This window comes from Apteryx rowi, unplaced genomic scaffold (assembly GCF_003343035.1).
Source record: "Apteryx rowi isolate R43461 unplaced genomic scaffold, aptRow1 scaffold_437, whole genome shotgun sequence".
Taxonomy (NCBI): domain Eukaryota; kingdom Metazoa; phylum Chordata; class Aves; order Apterygiformes; family Apterygidae; genus Apteryx; species Apteryx rowi.
The window spans coordinates 690,672-698,132 of NW_020450691.1; positions in this window are offsets into that span (position 1 = coordinate 690,672).

A 7,461-nucleotide genomic window follows, 5' to 3' on the forward strand; every position below is an offset into this window, starting at 1 on the left:
AAGAGAAAAATAGTCAGACTACCTGCAGCTAATTTCCTAGTAGGGAACTGATAAGTACATGAAATTGAACTTCCCTATCCCAAGCCAAACTGTAGTGAGCTTCTAGATTGGAAGGGCACAACATGAATTTCTTTCGCTGAAAGAGACAATTACTGAAGGTGGAATTCAGTCTCTGTTTTGGCCTCTCTTAAGCAGACCTTATTTTATAACAATCCAAAATTCAGAGCAATATAGGTTCACCTTATAATGCTGAGTAAGCCAGACTTTGTACTGCTGCTTGCACATTATAACCTTCTGATGTCATTAATATAATTAAAAAAAAGAAAAAAAAACTCTCTGCCATTTGAATGCTATCTGAATCATATAATTTAAGTTGCCCTTCCTACAAAGTAAACATCACATCCTGGATAAGGAGGACAGTTACTTAAAGTCATCCTAGAGAGAAATTTACATGGATAGGTTGACTCACAGCACCTTTAATAATAGGATACTTTCACTATTAAATGTTTCTATGTATTTATATATGACCCAAAATATATAATAATATAGTATATTCTAGGCATTAAGTGAGCTTCAAAAGGTAAACCCCAGGCATTTAAATGCACAAGAAAAGACATATACGTCATTGTTTTTTTAATTTCATTTGTTCATCTTGCAATTTTGGTGCAATCTCACCAGGAGCTTGGCTTCTGCTTTTTGAAAGCAGCATTACCAACGCTAAGCAGGGACTTTATACATCAGCCCGAGAGGGAATGGATATTTTTGCCTGCGGTCTGTTACAGAGGGACAGGAAATGGTGCAAAGTGAAATGACAATTTGTGATTGCATCTGCTCCTGAAGAACTTGTTAATAGAGCACAGAGTTCTCCAAACTGCCAAGTGACCCTCTTTAGAGAGAGTATAAGAGGTATCGGGGGAGGGAGAGAGCTGGGAGAAGTTTACAGTGTAGGATCTTGCTAATTACCATAGGGAGGAAGGGAAAAGATAAATAATAGTTTGCTTGGAAAGAGGCCACAAGGCATAGTGACTTTGCTACATTAACTTGCTGTTGCCAGCATTTTAGTAGCTCCCTAGACTGCACTGCTGGTTTTCCGGGCCTGAGGAGCACAAGCTCTTTCCATGCAGGACTGACGGAGAAGCCCGTTGGAAGGAAGAATGAAAAAGTGCCACCGTACATTTTGGCAAGCTGTGCTGCCCTCTAAAGGCGAGCACAGGCTGCTTAGACCTACTTCAGCTCTGGAAAAAATATTGCGACTAACCCTGCTCCGAAATAGGGGCATGAGAGGAGATATAGAAAATTTCTAAGGAAAAGGAGGAGTAAGGGAAGGAGATTGAATACAAGGCATCCTACCTAGCGTACACAGTAAACTCAGCCACAAGGTAGAAAATAAGTGTGCATCCACCTCATGTAATAGATGAGCTATTGGCTTGGCTGTTGGCAATATCCTCTGGTCTAGACCATGTGTGTTCAGTGCATTAGCCACCCCCCATGAGCACTTTGTACAGAAAACTGAACAGGAAGAAATGGAGCAGCCCCATATATTTTCCTGATTGTTTATTGTGATAGGTGTTTTCTGTCCTTTTGGTCCTTCCACTGCTACTCTAAACAAGGCTGCAGTTTTCTTCCTCTTCATTACAGCCATTTGAGACAACAGATGCGCTGCCAGGAAACCCTTGGAGCCCAGCCATCCTGCACGACCTTCTGGTAGTGGGAAGGAGAATGACCAGGGTCCACTGAAGAGTTCATCTGCACAATGAATGAACCTGACTTAGGTTCCTCCCACTGCCCCACTGACAGCCAGACTATTTTTGCCACTGGGAAATTATTATGAAGTCTCCATAGTCAGGTCACCAGATGTTGGTTTTTGTTTGTGGGGAAAAAAGGGAAACTACCATACAAAGAACCATGGGAAACTCACTATATACATAGAAAAAAGTAATTCTGACCAATACAGGAAGAGTTTGATCAAATCTCCTTCCTCTGTTCCATACGAAATAAACAATATATAGCTTATGGAAATCCAGAACTCGGTCTCACCTCATGCTACACCTACTCAGCCCCACTCTTGCACGCTGAGCTACTCTCAGAGGTGTGCTAGGAGATCGAGGGAGGGGAAACTCACCACAGCTATTCTGCTCCAGTCCTGAAAGAGCTGCTCTGCAGTGACCTGCATCAAAGCAACCATCCTAATTCTCTGATTTCAGCCTTGTGGTGCTGCTGATCACAGTGGTCCTAGTTGTTTGGATTATTCTGATTCAATGTTTCAGGAGGGCCTCCTCACCCCATTGCTCCTCAGTGTGGATTCAGCTATATTCTGCAAACGGGAGTTTTGTTCCTCTAACTCCATCCTTTCCCTGTGTTCCTCCACACAGCACTCAAAAACACCCAAGTGAGCACRAAACAAGACCTCTTGCTCAAATCTACATGTTATGAAAACTTACCCTAACCTGGACTTGTACAGAATCAAAGTCCATTAAACTTCCAGGGTGACCTTCCCATGACCACCTCTTGCCTAATTTCTCCATATGTCTTTCAGAGGACTTGCAAAATAAAAATATTAATATAATTAATTACCACAATTAAGTTCCAAAGAAACAACAAAAATAAGTGAATTACAGATTAAAAAGAAAACTATGCAGATTTCTGTAAATGAAGATGGTCAAAGGACCTGATTGATTGTCTTTAGGAAGATGCTCAGTTCAAAGAGTTCACAAACAGCTATATTATCAGCTTCTTGGCCTCATCAGATGCCATGGAGGGATACCAAGACTTCTGTCAGTTGTGTAACCCTTTGTTTAGATAAGACATGGCTGCTGGTGGGCAAAACCTCTGGTGACGTGTCCAACCCCAGAAGAAAATCGTTGTGACATATTTTACAGCTGAATTATCTTGGTAGTTCCAAGCTCTCACGATATATAAAAGCTAACATTAGCAAGAGTAAAATTTTGAAATGTCTCACTAGTAACTCTAAACATATATTCACACTTTGCTGGTATTCTTCATCCTCAAATCCCCTGCCTAGCATCCACCATAAGCATGCACCAGGAATGCCCTCTAATATCTGTCTTGAATAGCAGCACCTATTGTCCTCCAAAGATTAGCACATCAAAGCAAAATAAATGTATGTTTTTGTTACTGTCTTCAATGTCTATTAGTAAGTATATCTTGAGTTAGACTGGTCTTGAAAAAATAATTATAACCCACTAATGAAGCCAATATATCCTCTTAGGCAGTGACTTCCCATATGCACTCAACATGTGAATAGTAATAGCTAAGCCCTCACAGATACAGTAAGCCTTACTTCTTGTGCTAGTAAGTGTACACCATTCACCCCAGTCAGTCACCTTGCATGTCATTCCAGAGCATCATGAATAGTGATTTTCTGACTATCATGCACTGTATCATGAAAGGTCCTGGAAAAGTTTTACAAAGTGTTGGAAATTCTTCCCCTTCAAATACGATCTTTAGTTTCATACATTTTATGATTCCCTGAAGGTCCTCATCTGCTTTTTTTTCCCCAAAAGTTCAGTTAATCTTTATTACGGGACAGACATCATAATTATAAATTCAAAAAAAAAAAAAAAAAAAGGATGCAGGCATGTTAAGGCTTCACCCATCTCAGCTACTTTTTACAAGGTAACACACAACTCTCCTGCTACACAGCTGAGACGTTTAACATACACTATTTACAGTTATGGTACTATCTCTCTAATACCAGGAATGAGGATTTATCCTTCGCGTGCATTTAATGGAACTGACTCCTGCAACCTCTATTATTGCATAGCTCTATATATAGTTACAGGAAAGAGAATCTCTACTCTACATCTCCAACCCCACACTCCATTTAAGTCATACCTTATTTATTAGTAAAATTCACTTCAGTTACTACCTTCACTGTATGCCTGACTTGAACATTTTCTTATGCCATTCTTAGAGTTTGCACTTTGGTCCATGAATAGGCCTAGCCCCACCATCAGTAGGGAAGTACAGAGAGCAGAGCCCTCACCCTCTTTTCTTCATCATCACATCATAACAAAACAGTACTTACGTATCATCTCACATGTTGCAGTTGGACATGTGAGGCTGCAGATGGGGAAAAGACCCAGGCTCTGCACAGGGCTATGGGTTGACTTTGTCTCCTTTCAAACAACACACAGGGAGACTGCCAGGTTAGAGAAAACTAGCAGCGTAACCCTGTATGGAGAATGCACAAGTGCTTAGAGGCAAGATATGGGAGAAAGGAGAGTGGACTGAGTATTTAAGAAGGGAGAGCCAAAGCCTACACAGACCAGGGCAGAAAAGTCAGTGTTTGCTTGAACCACAATTCACATCGTGTACCAAGAATGCCTAAGTATCAACCCCAGATTGTCTTTGACTTGAAAACCAATATATTTGTTGCACAGATTATACAGCACTGTTGCAGTTCCTGGACACCTCCAGTTCTTGTTCTTAGCCCACAATTCTTAGCCCACATTCAAGGGGCCAAGCAGCTGCAGTCAATAACTGCTTTTAAATTACTTTGCTTTACCTGCAGGCTTTTTTAGTGCATCATTTCCACTTTCTCCATACAGCAGCATAAATTAATTTTCATTTCACCCACATGCCCAGAAATGCCAACTTCCTTCCTCTGCACCCTCCCAGTAGGAAAGAAACAGGACCATCACAGGAGTGCTGAGAACACAGCAGAGACTGTCACCACTATCAATTTTGCTACTGCCTGCAGCAACTCAGAGAAGATATTGCAGAGAAAGTAATCTCTGCAGAGCCGGACTGGCTATAGCCTGTACAGCCACAGACTTTCTTGGCTGACAGATACCCTATCAGCCAAATTCCAGCAAGTCTTGCCAAGTGCAGAAAAATACAGAGGATTCTCATCAAGTCTGCTTCAAAATGTCAAAAAGCTGCTTCAGAGCACAGAGTACTACAGTTTCTGATAGAGAAGGTTCAGAGCAATGTATGGGACAAAGCACACCAGTGAGTATTGCTCTGCAAAACTTCTATGCAACTTTTGCTACACCATTGGAACACAACTGGTCATAAGAAGGGGAGTTTGATCAAGTTTTAAACAACTGAATGAAGACCTTTAAGTAGATTTCTGTCAGCCACAGGCAAGAAACTTCAGTCTGGCATTTCAGTAGGGTAAAACTTGATAATGAATTCATTTTGAGCTTTACTAGGTACTAGCAAAGTTAAGAAAATCCAGTGATGTTTTCTCTTTCTTAACAGAAGAAGCCAAGAATGGGAAAATACCTCAGAATGCATTAGCCAAACACTTCTAACTGCCAGTTGCATCAAAGTGAAGTACACCAACCTCTCATATACCTGTAAGACAAAAATTGTCTTTAAGCTTACCAGGCAATGATTCTGATCAGTTTTGCAAGCTGGGGTAAGCACCTATGGGCCATTTAAAGAATTATTTACATCAATTCCCTGTGTCTAAAGAATTAAAATGAATGTTGGTTGAATGATTAATTTTGCCAAGAGTATTTTACATTAATATAAACCATGTTTTCTCCATTTCAATCTTTCTACATAGCTTTAAAGGCACAAAGAAGTACCACAGAGGTAGCTCTTGCTCTGCTTAACAATCCCACTGTAATCAGTAGTGATGCTCATCAGAGATAGGAGAACACATAGAAAGCTTTAAATAATCTGACTCAAAACCTCTAACAGTACAGAGTCATGCAATGGGTTTCATTTCTGAAATGTTTAAAAGTTACACTGGGATCCTTGGCTTAAATCCTACATTTTTTCATGGAAGGGAACTTATTAAGCCTATCAAGCTGGGAAGACACACAAACAACACACACAACCAAAATAATTTGTAATATAGATACCATTTGGACAAGAGAAGACAATAATAAAAAAGTCTCTTTATGGACTGGTAGCAAAGATTTAGGTTGTATATTGAAAACTTTTGATCTAGGCCAAGGTCAAGCAAAGTATCTTGAAACATGAGAATAGTCAACCAAATTTCCTGCTTCAAGAAAGTTACAATTAGCTTCCTGACTCAGATCCACACCCTTGTATCTCCTTTGGTCTGTAAAAGTTACACTGAACATACTCCAGACATGGAGGTGTACAGCCTTTCTGAACTAAGCTCCACACAGCACCAAACACCTCAACCATCAAGAAATACCTTTTTGCAATTTGTGTATACCAGGTAGCTAACCAGCAGGTGGCTGGGTTGGATCACACCTACAGCATTAAAAGGTGCAAATAGCTCAGTATGTCTCCAATACAAAACAAGTTTTCTTCCCTTGCCAAAAAAAAGATACTTATTTACAAATTGAACTAGGTATGGCACTATAAGTTTTTTTAAAATGAATGAAATACTAGAAATGCGAAATAAATCACCATTGTTCAGCAAATGTAATACATTAGAAAAGTCAGATGTTTCAATATTATAAGCAAAATGTGCAGTAAGTGGTCCTTACAGAAGAGGTTTAGCAACCCGATTTCTGACTTTCTGACACATTTATGGAACTTAGCAGAGCCACCTCCACCTTTTTGTGTGGACATGGTGTTCTCAGTTGAACAGCAAAAGAGGATCAGAAGTAACATACATAAAACACTTCAACATTTGATCTCATCACATTTCATAAACTAAGCGAGATCAGGATAGGAAACCTTGACATCTGTCAGGTAGCTAGTATAGGCCTGATACTGCAGGTATATTGGGTATTTAGCAAGTAACTCCTAAGTAACTACTGAGCAAATCTGGCTGTAACTGCACTGTGCTACTGTGTAGGTGGTAATTCTCAGCCAAGGCAAGACACATATCCTAATCAGTTGTAGCCAGATTATTCCATAGCACTTTGACAAATGCGGACAGTTGTCCCAGTGGCTACATAGCATTTCAGTACTGACATTTGTTTTAGCTAATTATCTGCTATAAGTCTAACTGAACATGGTCTTCTGCTACCCAACTACTGGATAGCACAGTCATATGCTGTTTTAGCAGTCACTAGCTTTTTAACACACTAAAACATTGCACACTTAAGAAAGATTAAGGGGTGGGTGGTGGGAGGAATTAGCATTTAAACAAAGGAATGTCGTCAGCATCAAGGCCACTGCCATGACCATATGTTCCACCTACTGGAATGTTTAAACAACAGCAATCTTGGATGTGGATATGTTTTCAGTAGGAAGAGGAAGCCAAATTCTCTAACAGCAGGAAGTCAATTTGTGCCTCTCAGCTTTCCAACTCAAAGCTAATGGAATGGCGGTTGCACAACTGGAAATATTTGGAGGGTATTTTGCTACCAGGAGTCTCCTTTCCAAAAGCACTTCCCAAAATGTCATCATATGATAAAAATTTTAAGCGACAGAAATTCAAAAACTAACATAATTCAGCTATTTTCATGACCTCTCTACTTCCAAAATCATTTAAACTTGTTGTGGAAAGTAGGGATGATAAAATTAAAGGAACCTCAAACTTCCAAAACCATACTGCTGTCA